The 21905-nt window shown below is 39.6% G+C and overlaps 1 protein-coding gene across 1 annotated transcript in view; it reads left to right on the forward strand.

Annotated features, from left to right (window-relative positions):
- Nucleotides 1-18793, forward strand: part of LOC308347079 (uncharacterized protein) — a gene marked incomplete at its 5' end in the record, with an annotated part of 318527 nt that extends 299734 nt beyond the window's left edge. The window contains one exon of the mRNA XM_080810237.1: nucleotides 18346-18793. The remainder of the gene's footprint in view (nucleotides 1-18345) is intronic.
- Nucleotides 18794-21905: the final 3112 nt, after the last annotated feature.

Consider the following 21905-nt stretch of genomic DNA (forward strand, 5'->3'; position numbering starts at 1 on the left):
CTTTGCTGGGCCCTGGGGTACCTAGACCTTTGTCAGTCATTATTCTGGCTGTTCTGTGAGGGCATTTTTGGATGAGATTAACATTTGAATTGGTAGCTTGAGTAAAGCAGATTGCCTTCCCTACTGTGGGTGAGCCTCATCTAATCAATGGAAGCCCTGGATAGAACAAAACGACTGGATAAGAGAGAATTCTGGCCTGTCTGCATGAGCTGGAAAACACCTCTTTTCTTGCCTTTGGACTGGCACTAAAAAAATTGCTTATTCTTGGGTCTCCAGCCTGCTGCCCTTTAGACTAGAACTTACACCATCAGCTTTCCTTTTCTTAGGCCTTCAGATTTAGACTGAAACTCACACTATTAGCTCTCTTGGGTTTCTAGCTGGCTGACTGCAGTTCTTGGAACTTCTTGGCCTCCATGACCACATAAACCAATTTCTTTCTTTCTTTCTTTCTTTTTTAAGATTTTATTTATTTATTTATTTATTTATTTATTTATTTATGAGAAATAGAACACAAGAAATAGAACACAATAGAACACAAGTGAGAAAGAGAACACAAGCTAGGGGAGAGGGAGAGGGAGAAGCAGGCTTCCTGCTGAGCAGGGAGCCGGATGCTGGGCTGGATCCCAGGACCCAGGGATCATGACCTGAGCTGCAGGCAGACACTTAAGGACTGAGCCATGCAGCCACCCGTGAACCAATTTCTGTAAATCAATCAATCAGTCAATCAATCAGTCAGTCCCGTGGTTCTGTTTCTCTGGAGAATGCTGACTACTAACACATTCGGGAATTCCATTGAGGCTGTACCCTGAGAGTGGGGGCCCATCAATTTGTGTTTTGCCACGTCCTCCAGGTGATTATTACGTGCACTAAAGCTTAAGGACACACCTTAGATTGACCAGACCAGTGAAATACCAGCAGAGTTAAACTCCTGAGTCATGACATATTCAGATCTCACAAATGCATGTCACTTCCCTGAATTAGCCCATTTTGATAGAATACCTTTCCTTCAGTAACAAGTAGGAGGCCCTGGTTGTCTAATTTCTTAACGAGCTTAGTGCATATAAATATAAGTGTAAGTATGCTAGGTATTTGTTTGTGTTGCTCATTATAAATATACTCTAAAGACAAAATGAAACAGGTAAGAAAGCTCCCTCAAACCCTCAGAGATTCTAATAGTTTTACTTTTGGTGTGGATGGACCTTATCATGCAAGCAAGCTGCAGGAACAACAAAACATTTTTACACTAGGCAGTGTTCAGCAGAGCCCGCTCGATTTGCATGGTGCTCCCTCCCCAGGCACTGTGATCTTTGTTATTCCTTCCCCGTGATTATACATGCGGCTCTGCTTTCAGACTCTTCAAGGGCAATCAGAGGAGCTACAGGAATTCACAGTTTGCTGTTCCATTACCAGAACACACTGTCCTCAGGGCTGTTCTGAGTTCCTGTGAACTATGGGTGGTGCATGTTTGCCATTTTCATAGTAAGAGTCAGTCAGTAATGAAAGTCACAGACTTTTGTTTTCCTCAAGGAACATCATCTGGAAAGAGTTTCATTTCTTTCCCAACAGAAGGAGTGCTTGAACAGATGACAGACTGTTCGTGTCAAACACATTGTACCGTACATGGTCCATGTGTGGTGTTCCGTAGAGGTAAGACAGACCCTTAGCCAGATAGCATGTTCTGGAATTCTTTGCCGGCAGAGCAGCAGTCAGTTTTTGAGTAAATGTACACAACAAGTGAATTACGATGTTAATCAAATAATCAAATAATTAATTTATTATTAATCAAATAATCGGGACTTACATTTGTCATCACCCACAAATATTCACTGAGAGCTTCTATGTACAAGCCAATGTCCAATGGCATTTTACACAGACATAAACATAGAAACCCTAACTCATCATCATTACCACCAAGTGTATATTGAGTGTCTACTGTATACAAGCTGGTGTCTTTGGCCATCATGCATAGACACCTATAAACTAAAAGGCCATTTGCTGAGCGTCTTTACATATTGAGTGCCTTTATTAAGGCATTTTATGTATATTTTATTCATATCCTCTTGACATCAATATGAAGCAGGCATTATTGTCATCTTTATGGATGAGAAAGTGACATATGTAGATGTTAAATAATTTGCTCAAAATCATTTATTTTTGTGAAATGGAAAAAAACAGATCTCAAATCTGTATCTTTCTGAATCTGAGCATTGTTTTCTCTGTGCTTCCAGAAGTTTTTATCCAAATGTTAAATCAGAACACATATATAAAATAAACAAACAAATACTCTCTACAACAATGCAAATCTGCAAATACAAAGTGACAAATGAAGGATATGAAGAGTAAAGGTGAAAAAGCTGTTCTACCAAGGTCCAGACAGCCAATCAGAAACCACACCAGGTATCTTAAGAAAGAGATTGACCAAATGGGTATTAGAGAACTGACAAGGCAAAAGGGAACCCAGAGATAATTACAGGAAACAGCTCCCACTCCTACATTGTGGGAACAAAAACAAGAGGTTAGAAGTATCAGAACTTAAGAACTCAGAGGTGGGGTCCTGCCTAGTTGAGCCAGACCTCTGAGGAGGGGCACTTACTGGCTGGCAGTTCTGAAAGGGGTTGTTAAAGCTGGGAAGTTGTTAAACCTGGGAAGGTGGAGGGAAACAAATCTGAAAATTATAATCATTCACTACTAGACTAACTGCTACAGATAAAACAAAACAAACAAACAATGCTGGGGAGACCCAAAAGGAATAGGACGCAGCCAGATGTCTGGAAGAAACAGTTAGAACAAGTAACCCTGTTTTCCTTCAGCCTTGCAGTCTGTCTCTTATTCTCTCATTGGCAGAGGCTGGCATGGACCCAGCCAGCAAAGGAAAAATGTTGTTCCTGAAACTCTCATTGCTTCTGTCTATGCTCATTCAGGGGAGGATGGGAGGGGGCAGGCACAGACCACATGATGGCTCACCCATGCATTGATTAGTTCATGAAATCGAGGAGAGGCTCCATGTATGCACAGTTCAGTTTTATTTACCCTCTCCTCCATTTGCTGCAACTCCACTCATGCTCTTGGCTCTTTTTATTCTCATGGATTAAAGAAGGTAACGTTTGGGGATGCCTGGTTGGCGCAGTGGGTTAAGCCTCTGCCTTCAGCTCAGGTCGTGATCTCAGGGCCCTAGGATCCAGCCCCACATCAGGCTCTCTGCTCAGCGGGGAGCCTGCTTCCTCCTCCACCCCACCCCCACCCCCGCCTGCCTCTCTGCTTAGTTGTGATCTCTGTCAAATAAATAAATAAATAAAATCTTAAAAAAAAAAAAAAAAGGTAACATTTGCCAGGTTGTCAACCGGGTAGGTGGATGTTTCTCAGGTTTTCCACCACAACACAGTGACTGGTACATGAGTCTACTGACTTAACTCCTTTTAATTCTGTTCATTGCTCCTGATACATTGCCCTCTCTAATAGCATAGATCATATTCCCACTTAATATGTCTCTCTGATTTTCTTCTCTTATTGCCAACGGAAACATGCCTCTATTTGTATTTTCTTTTATTTTTTTTTTAATTTTATCTATTCATTTGACAGACAGATCACAAGTAGGCAGAGAGGCAGGCAGAGAGAGAAGGGAGGAAGCAGGCTCCCCACTGAGCAGAGAGCCCGATGCGGGGCTCGATCCCAGGACGCCGGGATCATGACCTGAGCTGAAGGCAGCGGCTTTAACCCACTGAGCCACCCAGGCGCCCCTGTATTTTCTTTTTTTATGCTATTATCTTCTGGTCACAGCTGGTTATCATTTTTATCCCAAGTTATAGATGAAATTCTTGGGGTCTGGGGTTTCAGAGGAAAGGATAGTTAGAACAAAGAGAATCCTCAAGTAAAGTAAATCATTGGTTCTCTAGACTTCAGACCACTGCTGGTTTATGATGAAGTTTTTTCTAGTGAAAAATAAAGACTATATCAAGAACTAAGAGAGACAACAAAGCATGATGGTTACCGGTGAGGGCTGTGGAGCCACAAAATCTTTGGAAAGTTACTTAAACTTTCTGTACCTCAGTTTTTTCATCTATGTAGTGGTTGTAATAAAAATAGCTGTCCCATGGGGAATGATGAGGATTCAGTTAATTATTACATGTAAGCACATAAAGCAGCAAGCACTCAATAAATGCTAATAATATTACTTTTAGACAACTTAACTATACTAATGGTTCTTTCTTGGGAAAAACTGCCTAATATAAAGAGATGACATTATTCTTACTTGTTTACATCTGAAAATGCTCTTTCTTACATTAAATGGAGTTAACAGTAGATGTAATAAATTCTTTAATTCCTAGAACACTGTTATAAAGCACTCCTAAGATATGTAAAGAAATGAACAAAAATCAAACAAGAACTTGTTCAGGGTTTTTGAGTTTATAAAGTATTAATTTACCCTTTCAACATGGATACAGTGGCCACCCTCCATAGGCCAGACTCTGAGACCATCCTAGAAATAGCATGATGAGCAAGATAAACAGTTCTTATCTTCAGAGTGATAGCAGTTTAATAGAGTTTTTCCACTTAACTTGTTTACTTTGTTCCTGATAACCACATTGGGGAAGGACATTATCATCATCATCATCATCATCATCATCCTTATTTTCAAGAATAATCTGAAGCTTCATTAGGGGAAGACATCCCATTCTTTGTGCTACAAAGCAGACACAATTTGGGTTCTTTTCACTATAACATAATGATAGGCTATGTGTAGGTCTACTCCTTCTATCCCAGAAAGTGTATCCCTGTTCTCATAATGGGAGCCTATGGGAATATGTGCTTAATAAGCTTGAATGAAGGTCAGCTTTTCTGGAACACATCTGGTCTGTGAAATAAGACTGAGTATGGATTTGAAAGTTTTTTCCAAGAAAGAACAGTTTTCTCGGGAATTTAACAGTTGGGGCTCTAACCCTCTCATCTCTTATTTGTTGATTATGAAGGATCTGAACTGTATCTTTAATTCCTCTGGCCTCTTCTTTCCACCTTCTTTATGAACATTTGCCTCACAGTCCCCCAAAAGGAGACCTTACTAGGCTAATATGCCTTGTGGATCTTAAAGAAGAACAAAGCATACACTGGTTCTCTTCTCTCTCTATTCATTTACTTTTTCTCAATGTCATTATCTTTAAACAATGCCTGGTAAGGGGTCATTTGATAACAATTTAAGATGACAAAAATGTTAAGTCTCAAAGAAAAGGAATTCTGAAATGATAGACAATGATGTTGTACCTGCACTCTTTGCTGAAATCATAGCACATTGGCTTTCTCTTCTTAGTTTTAGCTTTGATTCATTAATCTCTCATGAAGCTGTAGTCATTAGACTGAGATATTTATGTTACACCCACACAAGCTTTTAAAGTAGAATGGTAGGTGCTTTTCATACATAAACTTATAAATCCTTACAACAATCCCACCAGGTAGATACCTGGTATACAAAGGAAGAAACAAAAATTGCTTTTAAAACTCCCTCCTTTCTTACATGCTTTCCTTTAAAAAAAAAAAAAAAAGGCAACATGGAAATGTAATTAAGTAAAATATTTGCAGATAAGTAAGTCACCCAACTAAAAAGCATTGGAACTATGATTTGAACCCAGAGCTCTCTGGCACCAAACCAGAGCTCTCTGGCACCAAAGTCTGTGCTTTTCCTCTTATACTAGCACTTCCCAAACTTTATACACCAGACATGATGTCCACAAGGTATTAATAATGTTGGTCCTCTGAAGACATCCATTATCAAGTATATTTGGGAAATAGTGAACACTCTTTATTTGGCTCAGACTAGCATTTGAATTTCTGTTCCTCTGCCTGTTTAAACACTTAAAACACAGCTGTAGGATAGAGATAATGGGACTTTGCAATGCATCAGTCAAAACAATGAAAAAACAGGGAAAAGTGCTAGACTTGAATAAAAGGCTCCCCATTGGTCCAGGGTCACTGTCTGGGTCAAGATGATCTGCTGAAATCTAGAGGGCAGTGTTAATGATGATCTTTGGAACAAATGTGTTACGTAAGAAATGGAAAAGTCCCTTAGAAGAAAGAGTGGTCTAAGTTGGAAAGGACCCATTTAGCTGGAAGCACTGTGTAGTTACAGTATGATGAATGGGCATGAAGAGGCTGCAATTAAAAAGAGAATCATCACTTTATAATTGTATATATAGTTATTGTTGGGTCCTTCTCAATCTACAGATCAAGGCCAACAAGAGAGACTGACTAATTTTCCTAGGGTGAACAAACATCTCAGTTTGTAGGACTTTTAGTCTAAAATTGGGAGAGTCTTGGGTAAACCTGGCTAGTGGGCCACCTTACATTTACTAAAAAATTATTATTTGCAAAGGTTGTTACTAATACTCGGGCACATTGTCCATGTGATCTGAACACATTTTAAAATTTTATTCACTTTGTCAAGGGAGTTCATTACACAGATAATTAATGACATAGTTTTGAGATAGATTGAAGAATCCTTGTGTATTTGATGCTAATGGTTTGGGATCTGTCAGGGATACACCAAATTTTTTTTCTTAGCAAATCGGAGCAGAGGGCAGTGTAATTAATCTGAAATTGGCCCCTTTAGTAATGTAGGCCTGGGCCAAGGAGACCTGTGCCAATTCCAGGACTGACAGGACGGATCCACCTGGGAGGCAGAAAGCACCAAGTTTCAGGGTTATAAAGGCCTCTAGTAAGTGGTCAGCCATAGAAGTCCACGATTCATAGAGATTGACAGGCTACATCCAGTTGGTGTTTATAAGAAGAGCAGGGACATGGCCTCTGAATTAGGAATCAGGGCAAAGCTTCAAGTGGTAGAACCAGCAAGAACAAAGAAGGGCCAGTTCTCAAAGATAAGGCAAGTACAAGAGACCATGGGAACATCAGAGAGAAGTGAGAGGCAATATGTTGGCCAGCGTGCAGAGCTTCACACCCTAATGTATGACAGGCAGTAAAGTGTTTAGTAGCATTGTACAAGCCAACAAACTCCCTCCAGGACATTTCATATTAAACTTTTCCTGACTGTGAAGAGATCAAGGGCCCCAGGCTTCTAAATACTTCCTGTCCAAGAAGAGCAAGACTGAACGTGTAGATGGGAAGATCATCAGAACAAGCCAGCAAAGACAAAGAGGAAATGGGGCCTACTAATTGCTAGTTTCAGCAACTGTTCATTCAGCTCCTGAGGGCTTGGGAGTTCTGGGAATCGATATGTAGAGAGACCAACTTTGAAGTCACGGTCATCTTCTACCCACTCAGTATCATGAGAAATGTTCAGGGAAGACCCATCAATACTGTGTTTGCACGTCTTATCCTCTTTAGCATCCCACCTGAGCTCTTCTGGAGAACAAATGCTTGCTGTGGGTGGCACTCTTCATGGGGCAGGACATGGAGAATGTGGGACTGGGGCATAGAGTTCCACATCATCTTATGTAAGGGCAAGTGTTAAGTGGTTGGTTGATTCCTAAAGTAGGAGGAGATGGAGGGACTTGGCAAAGCTGTCATCCTCATGTTTTATCATGTAGGGCCTCTTTTACAAAAAAGATAGCAATCTGTTTATTTTACAGTTAAAAAATGGGAGAGTTGCTTTCTGAAATTTCAGTGTTAGAGTTCATGGTCCTGCATATCTTCTGAACCTACATAAAAATGTCTGATTTAAAGTTAGCTGTTGTTGAATTATGATGCTGAAAATCATGACACCACACTCTTTGAAACCTTGCAAAATGAAAGCCCTTGTAAAGTTCCTTTTAAAATACTTTTTTTTTTTTTTACAAGGGCATCTTATAGAATGTTTCTAATGGCTGGAGGGGAAATAAAGAGATTAATCACTTTATAAGCACCAATTAATGTGACTCTTTATGCTATTAGTGTCTTACTGGACAATCAATTTTTAAAAGGAAATAAAAGTTTCTAGGATTTACATTGCCATGTTTCAGCTAATGTCTGTTTATTATTCCCTGGCTCAACTACTTGCTGATTTATATCCTTAAAACAAAGTCCTTACAAATATTTCCTTCATTTGAAAATCCAGTTTTAGATTTAATACTCTACAGTTATTTCCTCTAAAAGGGAAGATCTGGAAACAAAAAAGTAATATAATTTCCTGAGAAGAACTCTGTAGATTAAGTTCTCAGTGTAATTCCTTTAGGTAGCAACTTCCTCCAGATCTCCTTCTTGCACCCCCTAAGCTTACCTTGTTATTCAAGCATTTCCCAGTAAGGTCACTTTTTGCTACTCCTTTCAATATGGATAATCCTAGGGTTTTGTGGTCTTTTTTTGCCTCCTCACATATTTTCTCTGGACCATCACCTCATTACTTCAACTGACATCTCTAAACTTATGACACTGAATTTATAGCTCTACCCCCCAAACCCTCTAAAGCTCTCAACTGCCTTATTGATACCTTTCTTGGGAAATTTCATAGCATCTCAAGCTCAACATGTCTAAAACTGATCTGCCCATCACTTTTTTCTCTTTTATTCTCTATCGCAGGAAATGCCATGACTGCTATCAGTTGGCCAAGCCTGAAATTTGTGAATTGTCTTAGACTTTACTCTCCCTAGAAAGTGACCCTCCACAACCAATATTGCTCACAGTCCATAGTGAAGGTCCTGACAAATTTCCTCCTGCCAAGAGTGGCTCCGGATCCTCCATCTCACACTGGGTGATGCCATTAAAGTTTTCTTATAGCACTAAAGCTGAATGAAGGTCTAGAATGAGGTGAGACCTGAACCCTCTGAGTCATGCTATCTTAGGAGCCAAAGCAAGCCCCCAACTCTCCGTCTCTCTCTCTTTCATCCATTTATGATTCATGAGGCTGAGTAGAAGACAGCTACCAAACTGCACTCAGAATTATTTCTGTCTTCTAACTCCAAGTGTGTTTCTTTTTTTTTTTTTTTAAGATTTTATTTATTTATTTGACAGACAGAGATCACAAGTAGGCAGAGAGGCAGGCAGAGAGAGGAGGAAGCAGGCTCCTTGCTGAGCAGGGAGCCCGATGTGGGGCTCGATCCCAGGACCCTGGGACCATGACCGGAGCGGAAAGCAGAGGCTTTAACCCACTGAGCCACCCAGGCGCCCCCAAGTGTGTTTCTTAATCAAGAGTGTTGAGTTCTCCAAAAGATGCTTCAAGATATCACTTTGTACACATCCAGAATGTCTGAACCCCATTTAGATCAGATTGGGATAGCAATCATCTATTTAGACAAATGACATGTGAAGCTTGAGGCTCTAGACAATTCCTGAATGTCTTTGTTTACCAGATTGGGGGCTATAATTTGAGGAGCTAGTTGAGAAAGAGAGTTCACTTGTCAAATCACAGCAGTTCAAATCGATGCTCTCATAACATTTTGAAAAGTGCTTTGGCATTTACATAAAGAAGTTGAAAGAGTCTCTCTTCCATGATCCCAGTAAATAAGGTTCTTTGCTAAATAAACATGCTGTTTGAGATATGGTTCTTTTGTGCCCTCTACCCACTAGAGAAGAGGACTATGAGCACCTAATTTTGTGTGATGTGGTCGTGAGGCCACAAGCAATAACTTGTGCCCATAGCCCTGCTGAACAAGGGCTGAGTCACCTGCCAAGTCAGGAAATGAGAGAACAGCAATTGTACATATTATCTGGTGATCTCACTTGGAGTCATTGCTGAGTTTCAACCAATTTCCAAGGGATTTTTTTTTTCAGTGACCATCGTAAGTGTTATCTTACTATCATGAAACAAAAGCTTTGAAAATTTTTGTGGAATTTTTGTATGGAAGTTAATTTAAGCTTCACAGAAATTTGTGCCTTACTTAAGAAACAGGGTTTGCCCTTTTGTGCTAACATGTATTGTCTTCAATGCCCAGCCATTTCGCAGCTATGTAGAGAAATATTTGACTTATCATATTCTCTAATTTAATTATTAAAAAACTAAGGCTACAACTGACTGAAATTTGTCCTTTCTCTGATAATTCCGCTTGAATCATAATCCTTTCAAACAGAGGTCATCCTTTTTCTCCTCCCTGCTCCTTGTATCAAGTTTAGTAAATAATCTCAGCATCTTCTTCCTACATTCCACTATTTCCTTTTTTTTTTTTTTTCCTTTTTCAACCTGAGAATAATGTGATGGTGTTGATGATTTAGAAAGACCAGGTTATGTCTGGGCAGAGGATGGATGGGAAAGAGACTGGATAAGGGAAGTAGACTGGGGCCAGAATAAGTTGGGGTCCTGGCTAAGAAGCCCTGAGGTGCCACATCAGTAGGACCAGATGTGAGAAGAGCCAGGACAAATTGGCTCTGGCATAGGTTTGGCTTATAGAGATGGATGGGAGTAGAGAAGAAAGAGGAGCTGCTAAGGGTGAGATGCTGTGGTGCATCCAGGGAAGGTGCCCAGAGACCATTGTCCTAGAGTGTCTAGTGCTCTGAAAGGTGTGAGTTTTTATTCCCTTAAGTAGATCTGAGCTTCCTCACAAGCTCCTAAGCACTGGAAAAGCTAAACAAGATGTAAATGTCACCTTTTTTCATTCTGGTTTAAATTATTCAATCCCTTTGGGTCAATGCTCAGTCTATTTTATATTTTATTTTATAATTTTGCTTTTCTCTGAAGTCCATAGCATCTGATTATATAACACCCCTCTTCTCTGCCTCTGTTGGTCACTTTTCAACTCCATGTTTTTGAGGACCAGAGAGAAGGCCTATATGGCCAAGCAATAGAGAGCAAGAAGGAAGGATTATGCCAGGTGAGTCTGGAGATGTGTCACAGGGGCTGGATCATAAGGACCTGGTGCTCTGTGTTGAGAATTTCGGTCCTTATCCTAAAAGCAGTCAGGTGCCTTTTAAGGGTCTTAAAAGAGTGAAACAACACTTGATGTGTTTTTGTTTTTGTTTTTATAAAAGACAAAGTGCAAAGAATGGAATGCAGTGAGACAGGAAGAGATACGGGGGAGTAGTTAAGAGGCCAAGGCAATAGTCAGGACCATATCATGGTCTGGACAAGCTTGGTGACAGTAAAGGTAGGAGAACTAGACAGAACTTGGGAATTGTTTAGATAGGGTTCGTGATGGAGAAAGAGGGGTCGAGGATGATTCCAAAGTTCCTACAATTAGCAACAGAGGTGCCTGAGACAGAGAACACAAGAAGAGAACAGGTTCCATAGGAGTGAGAGTGAGGGCTAATTTAGATTTCCTCACCTACTGACTCTGACACCTGCCTGGGGAATTCTAACTGCTGTGGCTGTACAGACAGGCAACTGTTGCCGTAGGAGATAACTCCGTAATTAGCTACACTATACATACATATTATCCAACTTCAACTGGGTCTCTTTGCAACTATTCTTACCAATTTCAAAGTAAATCCTTTTCTATTCCTCATATTGACTTTAAAACCACCTGGGGTTATTATTTTTTTTTTAAGATTTTATTTATTTGTTTGACAGACAGAGATCACAAATAGGCAGAGAGGCAGGCAGAGAGAGAGGAAGGGAAGCAGGCTCCCCACCGAGCAGAGAGCCCGATGCAGGGCTCGATCCCAGAACTCTGGGATCATTACCTGAGCCGAAGGCAGAGGCTTTAACCCACTGAGCCACCCAGGCACCCCTCCTCATATTGACTTTAAAAAACATTTGCCTTCTTTCCATACCTGTACTCCTATCTTTCCTCCTTGGTTTCAGCAAACTACCTTGCCTCTTAATTTACTTTAAAAATACAGAGGCCAAGGGTGCCTGGGTGGCTCAGTTGGTTAAGCATCTGCCTTCAGGTCGGGTTGTGATCCTGGGATCCTGGGACTGAGGTCCACATCTGGTTCTCTGCTTAACGGGGAGTCTGTTTCTCCCTCTTCCGCTGCTCCTCCCCTCACTCATTCTCTCTCTCTCTGTCTCAAAGAAATAAAAGCTTTTTAAACATTTTTTTTTAACGTAAGGCCAAATGATGTGATTTTCCTCAAATTCTCTCACCTCCACTTCAAAATGTCTCTGAATCTTTTTTTTTTTTAAGATTTTATTTATTTATTTATTTGACAGACAGAGATCACAAGTAGGCAAATAGGGAGGCAGAGAAGGTAGGGGGTGGGAACAGGCTCCCCAATGAGAAGAGAGCCTGATGCAGGGCTCAATCCCAGGACTCTGAGATCATGACCTGAGCCAAAGGCAGAGGCTTAACCCACTGAGCCACCCAGGGGCCCCAAAATGTCTCTGAATCTTAAGTTGTTCTCTTTTCTTTCTTCTCTCAATGGGAAAAGCATCCCTGTTCCCTTTCCAAGTTAACTTCCCCACCTGTATTCCTGATACCACCCTATTCCACCTTTTCTGAAACATTGTTTTTTAAAGATTTTATTTATTTGAAAGAGAGAGAGAAGGAGCAGGGGGAGGGGCAGAGGGAGAAGCAGACTCTCCCCACTGAACAGGAAGTCTGATGCAAGGCTCTGTCTAAGAACCCCAGGATCATGACCTGAGTGAAGGCATATACTTAACTGGCTGAGCCACCCTGGCACCCCTGGAACATTGTTTCACAGACTATCCCCAATTTCATATTAAAGAAAATAACTTTTTTTTCCCAAGCCCATTATTTATATTCTCAATGCAGACAATTTGGAAAAACAGAATGGAACTAAGATGAATATAAAAATCACCTACAATCTCATAGAGTGAACTATTTTTTTTATTTCTAATTTTTTAAAATTTCTCTTTGTACTAATTCCCTTCCCTTTTGTTTACGGTTTTTTGTTTTGTTTTGTTTTGTTTTTTGACAGAGATCACAAGTAGGCAGAGAAGCCGGCAGAGAGAGAAAGGATGAAGCAGGCTCCCCACGGAGCAGAGAGAGCCCAGAGTGTGGCTTGATCCCAGGGCCCTGGGATCATGACCTGAGCCAAAGGCAGAGCCTTTAACCCACTGAGCCACCCAGGTGCCTCTAATTCTCTTCCCCTAACCTGGAAACATGTTCAAGTCTTCTCTTGAGCCCTAACCCTAACTATTAAAAAAAAAAAAAAAAAAAAATTCCTCTCAATCTTGCTTCCCTTTCAAAAACTTCTGTGAAATCTTTCATAGCCACCTACTCTTCAGTGCCATTGGGAGAGTTTTAGGACACCTCTCGAGTGAAAAATTTGCCTCAGGTTGAGAGGCTGAGCCAAGAAAATGTGCAAGACATAGATGGAAGTCATGTGATTATCTAAACCTACACCTATCTCTGTTGGACATGCCTCTATTGATTCACTGCCCCAGCTGGTTCCTGTTGTATCTTGGATTTTGCCTCATGTCTGGTTTTATATTTCCCTGATCAACCTGCCTTATCCTCAGTCCCTTTGTCCAGACCTATCCATTTCATGGCTTCATTTATCATTCCATATGGATGACTTTGAGTTGGTATCACTAACCAAGACCTCTCACTGAAAGTCAGAATAACATTTTCAACTGCCTTCTAATCACCTCAATATGAATATCACACCAGGAAATTCAATACATCCAAAACTAACACTATTCTATTATCTGCCAAACTTATTTCTCCTCTTGTGTTTCCTATTTCAGTTAGCGGTATTATTATCTTTTATTCAGCCAAATTAGACAGTAAGTCATCTTTGACTCTTTACTTTCCTGAGTTCAACATCAAATTCTATTGACTTAATATTATATTAACTATTTGCTTTTGTCAGGCACATTGCTAAGCACATTAGGTGTACTTTCCCAGTCTTTCACTATATTCTGCATTATTCTTATTTTATACATGAGAAAATAGAAACTTGGATGTTTAGAGCTCAGTGATAAAGTCAGTATTTGAACTCAAGCCTCTTTATTTCCAAAGGTAGTGAGTGTTTTGATGACTTTTCGATTTGTTCTCCTTTCTTTTTCTACTGCTATAGCCCCAGCTCAGATCAACACAGAAGTTCTGCTAGCCAATTCCCAATTAGTCAAATCACATCATTAATAATGCTCTTCAGTCCTCTTACACACTTGTCACTGGAAACTAGTAGGAGATTGCCTGAAAGATTGAACATTCCTGGTTCCATCAATTTAGTTGCATGTTTGCCAAGAAAGAGTTGTTGTTTGTTCTCAAACTAGTAAATGCAGTTGTACTTTTTATTATATTACAGTATTTAACTAAATACTGTGTAAACTAATGAGCTATGAGTGTGAAAGAGAGCTCTTCCTATGATAACTGAGTTGAATGCTTTAGAAAGACAAGATGAGAGTGAATGGCTGAAAATATTATAATCCACATATGTTTGGAGAAGGTGAACCAAAAATGATTGGGGAAAACTCTCATAAAAATATCTTAAAGAGGGCACCTGGGTGGCTCAGTGGGTTAAGCCTCTGCCTTCAGCTCAGGTCATGATCTCAGGGTCCTGGGATCAAGCCCCACATCGGGCTCTCTGCTTAGCAGGGAGCCTGCTTCCCCTCTCTCTATGCCTACCTCTCTGCCTACTTGTGATCTTTCTCTGTCAAATAAATAAATAAAATCTTTAAAAAAAAATCTCTTAAAGATTCTGCGCTCTGTTTGCCCTTTGCTGCAATTTAAAGAAACATATACAGAAAATGGGTGTGGTTCATGCAAGAAAAATAATACAAAACTCCAATTAGCAGACCTGTACTCAAAGAAGGCCCCTTAGCAATCTATTATATAATTGCTGGATGAAGGTACTCATATGCATCTTAAGTTAAAATATTATATCCAAGGTAAATATCTTTTTTTGTTGTTGTTCTCTGATTTGATAAGTTTTGCAAATGACTGACCAAATTGGGTCCCTGATTTCACTGAATGAGACAACTTCCATGTTATCTGCTATTGTCTTCCAAACAGTAATAGTACCTTTATTCTGACCCCTGCCCCAGTCCTCAGGCTGATTTCTCCATTCATTCAACACATACATTTTAAGAGCCTACTAGTTGTCAGAATTCCCTTCTTAAAACATAGATCTAAGCTTCTCTACTCTGCCCACAATCACTCAGTGATTTTCCCTTGCCTGCAGAATTTCCCTTGCTTTACCTGAATGTTGAAGACCTGCTACAATCTAACTTCCACCCACCTTTTTAGCTTCCACTTCCTAACATAGCACTCCGTATTCTGTGTCAGTCACCCACATTCTGGCTGTTGCCCAAACACATGACACCATTCAACATTCTTTCAGAGAGAGCCTGAACTCTATATTTTGTATCTCTCTTAATTTTACTCATTATTGAAAATAGTAATTTATAGTGGGAAATATATTGTTCATAGAAATTATGTAATACAGAAAATGCTAAATGTATATGAATAAATTTTACTGAATGAATTTTAAGTTGTAAAGAGTATTGTACAATACATAGCCTGTGGATGGAGGCATTAACTTGTCTTTAATAATCAAAAGTTTAAATGTATCTATTCTTGATAATTTAGTAAAGATTTAAAAATCTACATAAAAATGATAACTTGACTGTCCTTATCCAGTTGTCCAATCAGAAAGAATACCTAGTTCCTAGGTGACAAATATCAGTGGATTATTATGTCATTATTGTCCTTAGTTGTCTGTTTCTCTCATTCACATTTTTTCCCTGGAAGTCTTATACCTGTGGAAGGTCTTAGCTGCTACTACAGCAAGAACTCCTGAAATGCTCATCTCAGCCAGAGATCCTGTCAATTCCACTCCTCTTTGTAATTGGTTTTGTGTATTTTCACTCAGTAAAACACTATCCATCATATCAGAGTTTAAAATGGAATTTTCCCAGCAAACCCCCTTTCCTCTGACTTCTGAGACCACCACCTCAAGGTTTTAGAGTTATCCACAGATCTTGGGAGTCTGTTTTATTCTGTGATCTTCCTTAGGCCACAACTAGTTGCCAATTATTTCTTTCCCTAAAGACTGAATTTTTAAGGGCATTGAAAACTATAGGAGTACTTTTGCCTTTACAGGCAAACTTCTTGAAATATTTGTCTATACTCACGATATTCACACTGTTATCTCCTGTTCACTTTTCAACCCAGTGTAATATAGCTTTTGTCCCCCAAATTTTACTGAAGCTATTCTTATCAAAGAATGAATTACTGCCTTGGTGCTAGATTTAATTGACATTGTCTCAGTTGTCAACCTAAATTTTTATAAACTGATATTTAGACCACTCCTTCTACTGGAAATGAATTCTCCCCTCTGCTTCTGTGACACCTATCTTTCTGACTGCTTTGTTGTACTATTCTTTTTAGGCTTCTTTCTTCTCCCCTTTAAAAAAAATGTGTCCATTCTTCAGAGTCCCGAATCTTCTTGTCTCCTCCCTCTACACACTCCTCTAAGCAATCTCATCAATTTCCCTGGCTTTAATTACCACCTCTTCCTATGGCCACCAGTTTTGTGTATCCAGCTCTGTAATTCACCTGAGCTCTTATGATGTGCATATATAACTATGTCCAGATGTGTCCTCTTCAATATTACATAAGCACGTTGACTTTAGCCTGCCCAAAGCTGATTTTCCAGAAGGGCAAAAATACTCTACTTATTCGCTTTTCTTGGTGAAAAATGCCATTCAGTATCTATTTGTACAAACCATCAACCTTAAAATATTTATCAATCTTAACTTTTTTATTCCTTATTCTCTAATCAATATCAAGACTCTGTCAACTCTACTTTTGTAATATTTCATAAATCTATCCACTTTCTCCATCCTTTCTGCACTGCATGGTTCAACCCATGATGATATCTCCCACAGATATCTGCAACTGTCTTCTAAATGAACTCCCTTCCTGCATGCTGGCCCATCTCCAATCAGTTTTCCAGGCTGCAGCAAGCTTCCCCTTTCTAAACACACACATTTAACCACATCACTTCCCAACTTTCCTATCAATGTCCCCATGCTACCCTCAGCATTAATTCTAATCTCTTTCACATGGCTTGAGGGTTCTTCATGATCAACCCCATTTTCCCCTCAGTCCCATCTTTGCCAGTCTTTCACACTCTGTGGTGCTTCTTTAAATTCCCAAACTGTATCAAATCTCTACCTGTGGACCTTGGCCATGCCATGAATCTCCTCTTCTCTGATCAGGCTATTCTCTCTGCTTATGACTTCTGTACCCTCTCTCTGCAGTTTATTCATTCAACATACTGCTAAAGACACACTGTGCACCAGGAATTGCTTTGGTTCTAAGACCACAGTAGGGAGCAAAAAGGTATGTTGTAGTGAACTCCTGAGGCTCAGAGTCTACTGGATAGACACAGACAAGCAAATTTAGGCTATTGTAGGCCTTCATGATGAGGGGTGGACATTGGGAGTCCAAGGACCCAGATGAAGACATCTTACTCAGGCTGGAATCAGAAGGCTTCCTAGGGCAGTGTTATTTAGAGGATTAGACCTAAGAGAAGTAGAAAGGTAAGAAGCCAGGGAGTTTAAGAAAGATCTCAAAATGTAAAGTTCTTATCTTTTTTTGCCTTTTCTTTTTCCTTCTCACTCTTCTTAACTCTTGTCTTCCACATACAACTACCTCTATTCTTAAAAACCCTTTGGTTGTTTCCTATGTACTCCTGGAAGTTAAGTATTATTTTCCATCATTGGTGGTATCTGTTTTCACAGAAGCACTTCCAGGCCTTCAGCAAGCCCACCAGCTTCTTTTCTTCAAGTCTCTCCTCAAGGTGAAAGCCTCATTCCATACAGCAACCATGTCTTCCATCTCTTGGACAAAGCTATCAGCTAACTTATAGCTAAGTAGGGTCAGGCCCAGATATTCCTCTTCTTGTCCTTCTGCTGTAATCTTTCCAATTGTCCACTTTTCTGTTCATACTTTCCAGTAGTCCACAATGTCAAATTGTCTGTGAGAAATAGAAAACCCATGATTATTTTCAAAAATAATACAGCACAGATCTAGTTTAAGAGGCCTTTCCTCATAGCTTGGAGATTCCTGTCACACCTTATTCTCACCAGTATAGGGTGGTGGTAAGGTTTCTCCTGAGCTTTATTCTAGGCCAAGACAAGACCTTTCACATACAGCAAAAGTGAACAATCAGCTAATACCACCCCAAGATCTCCCAACTTCTTAAAGGGGTATGTCATCCTAAAAAACTATTAGTTCCTTTAGGGCTTGTTATTTTACATAGTCCGCCCATTCAGGCAGTGGTCTCCATTTTAAAAGGCTTTAATAAGATGAGAAATATTCTAGGATTAATTTTTAGGCACTTCCACCTCCCATCCTCTGCTGGGGCAGAAAGGAGGGTGGCCTTACCTATGATTGGTTGGTGGCTGCAGGGGACTCTGCCTCGCATCAGCACTGTCATTATTTTTTCACTGACTACAGACTGAAGATTTGGCAACAATGCTGGTGGTTATATATAGAAGGAAGCTAATTACTTCATTTCATTCTTTTGTTGGAACATTTTCCTACCCACTTGCAAATAATCTTCCCTTTCCTTTAACAGCTCCTCTCTGAAGAGACCAACAATAGCACATTCATCAGAAGCCAAGTTGGAGTCCAGGAAGAGACAACGGAAGCCGGGGCCCAGGGGTCCACATTGGAGGTCAGTGTCCACCAGCTCCTAAGTAATTGACCTTACAGTGTCTCCAAAAGGAGTTCTTAGAAGAAGCAGATGGAAACTTCTGCTGAATTCCTTATATGTTTGAAATAAGTAGGTAGATGACAGATAGATAGGTGATAGATGATGATAGATGATAGACAGACAGACAGATAGATAGGTGATTGTTTCACCCATAAAGGCTGTCATATTTCTATAACAATGGCTTCAGTTCAGGGCTTTTAAGAGTCATTGTTAGCCATTCTTTTGGGGACTCTATGAGCAATCATTTTCTTGGTCTGAACAAAAAAAGACTCAGAAAACAAGGTTGCCTTTTTCAAATTTTGTTGTGAGGAAAAAAAAAAAAAGACAGCACCTGAGCGCCTTAGTTAGGGGCACCTTTGTGATGACACTGGAGACAGGGCGCTATGTGCATCTTATGAGCTGTAACGTTTATAGCACTTTAATCAATTCTGGTTTCACAGAGAAATTAACCAGTCAATAAGGACAAATCATGGAAAGGGCAGTTTATAAACTAAAAGACAGATACTTTTACATACCATTTGGCAACTCTTGATAATACAAAAATGGGTGGAGACTTCAACAAAGGCCCCTCCATTCTGACAGAGATTCTGTGCTTACTGTTCTTTAACATTTCCGTATCTATTTGGAAATTTAAGAGGAGAGCTACTATATATGACATCTGATCAGAGGAGTAAGTTGGGGTGAATAGGGCCAAATATGCATAGAATTATTAAATGAAACCATTAAAACAGTGATATATATGTATATAACTACATGAAAAAGCAGGTTATAGAATGGAATATATCACCCCACTTTTGCAAAAGAAATAAAAGTAAATATACAGAAATGCAAACACATGCCATCTGTCATTCTATTTTCTTTCTATATATCTACCTGCCTATCTATGTAACTATCTAACTATTCAAGGAAATAATTAAAAGAATACACTCCGCAATGTTGACTACAGTTATTTTCAGCTCGTAAGTTATTTTGTTTTGTTTTGTTTTGTTTTGTTTTTGGAGGGACTTGGCTTTTTCCTTCTTCTGATAAAAGTGTACTGACTTCACTCTGTGTGTGTGTGTGTGTGTGTGTGTGTGTGAGAGAGAGAGAGAGAGAGAGAGAGACATAGTTATTTTTTTATTTTTTAATTTTTTTTTAAAGGTTTTATTTATTTATTTGACAGATAGAGATCACAAGTAGGCAGAGAGGCAGGCAGGGAGAGAGGAGGAAGTAGGCTCTCTGCTAAGCAGAGAGCCCGATGTTGGGCTCGATGCCAGGACCCTGAGATCATGACCTGGGCCTAAGGCAGAGGCTCAATCCACTGAGCCACCCAGGTGCCCCTGAGACATAGTTATTTTTTTAATGACAAAAAAATTTAAACCCTAAATAGTGTGTTGAGGCTTAAACAATAACAACTAATAATTGTTATTTTTAAAATGACAAATATTTGTGAACTGGAAACCTGAAATAGTGTTTAAAACCATCGGGGCAGTTAAAAAGAAAGTCTTAAACAGGCTGAGGACAAAGTATTGTTCACTGTTTGATTTGGCCAGTTTTTCAGCTGCAGTAACTATGACTTTACGACAACATTTTCACAAACCAGAAATAGATATTAAAGTGAATCATCACTTTAGAAATGTCATTATAGAGTAATCCCACCTCTGATATTGATCGTATTTAATAGTCCCATTCAGAAGAGTAATATTATAGTCCCTTTACTGTTGGTGATTTATTCCTACAATGTTCAAAGAGATACAGTGTATGAAGGAATTATGCAATTGGGACTCTACATTAGTTTTATTAAGAAAATGAAGAAAAGGAAGCATGTTTAGATGTGGGTTCTATTCCCTGACTTTTCCCTTTGGAAGAATTACATTCTGTTAATTCTTGAGACAAGAGGCTGAGGCTAATATTTAGCAACATATATTAGAATATCTATCAGGCATTGTACTGGTACATTTAACATTTACACCAGCTCTCTAAGGCATGTATTTGCCCTTTAAGACACTGAGGCTCAGAGAAATTTCCTAATTTCTCTGTGGTCACATAGCTAGTAAGGTGGTGGCAGCAGAATTCATATTTGAGTCTTTCTGACCCCAAAGACTTTGCTTTTTCCTGTTAGACCAGGGTTATAATGTTCCATGGTGGTGGATTGTATTATTTTTCAAAATTACTCAATCTCCCCTTTTCTATAAGATTATACATCCTGCCCCATTGCCTTTGGGCAAGGCTATGTGACCTGATTTGGTCACTGGCATGTGAACAGATGTAATGAACACTACATCCTTTAAGAGCCATCATGGTACTTTGTCATTTTTTCCCCTCTGACATGTGAATGTCCCAAATAGGGAAGCTCCTTCCATATGGGTCCCAGAATGTTGAAATCATGTGGAGCAAAGCTGAGCAGAGTCTCAGCAGCTGCCAACACAAAGCTGCCAAAATGTGAACAAGTATGCCTTCATTTTTTATTGCTACATTATAAATTAACACAAGCTTAGCAGCTTAAAACTACAAATTTATTTATCTCACAGTTTCTGTAGGTCAGAATATGGGCATGAGCCTATTGGATAATCAGTTCAGGGTCCCTCACTGGGCTGGTATCAGAGTGTGAGCTGCTGTTCTCATTTGGGATTTGGAGCTCTCTTCTGAGCTCACTGGTGGTTGGCAGAATTTCTTTTCTTGTGGTTGTAGGACCCATTTTCTTGTTGGCTGTCGGCTACTGGTCATTCTCAGTTCTTAGTGGCTGTTCTTAGATCTTTTTAGTGTGGCTCTTCCATATTCAAACCAGCATTCAGACATTGAATCTCCCTCCTGGGGAGGGAGCTGCTCTGACAAGCCGCTGGAGACAACTGTCTGCTTTTAAAAGGTATATGTGATTGGGTTAGGTTCACCCAGATAATCTCCTTATCTTAAAGTCAACTGATTAGTAAACTTAATTACATTTGCAAAATCCCTTTGCCACATAACATAACATAATCACATGAATAGCACCAAGGTAATGCCATCCAGGCCTTCTTAGAATTCTGCAGACTATGAAGAGATAATTGTATTGTATTGTAAGCCATGGAGATTTGGGGAGATTGATTTTTTTTTTTTTTTACTGCAGCAAACTTACTAATGCAACTAGTTACCTGAACTTGCAGGTCTGTGCATATAGAAAAGGGTAGAAATCATAAGGGGCAGGCAGGTGAACAAATTTTCACAGTGAGCACACAGGTACAACCAGCACCCAGATTAAACAAACAAAAACAAGTAGACAAAAATCAGAAAATTATTAACAACACAGAAACCCCTTTCCAGTCATTTCCCATATCCTAAATAACCACTATCCTATCTTCTAACATCATAGGTTATTTCACCTGCTTTTGAAATCTTGTGAGTGGAATCTGGCTGCTTTTTAATGCTAGGTCTAGGAGTTTTATTCCTTCTGTTGTTTACAATTT

Source organism: Martes martes, assembly GCF_963455335.1.
Source record: "Martes martes genome assembly, chromosome: 8".
In the NCBI taxonomy this organism is placed as follows: domain Eukaryota; kingdom Metazoa; phylum Chordata; class Mammalia; order Carnivora; family Mustelidae; genus Martes; species Martes martes.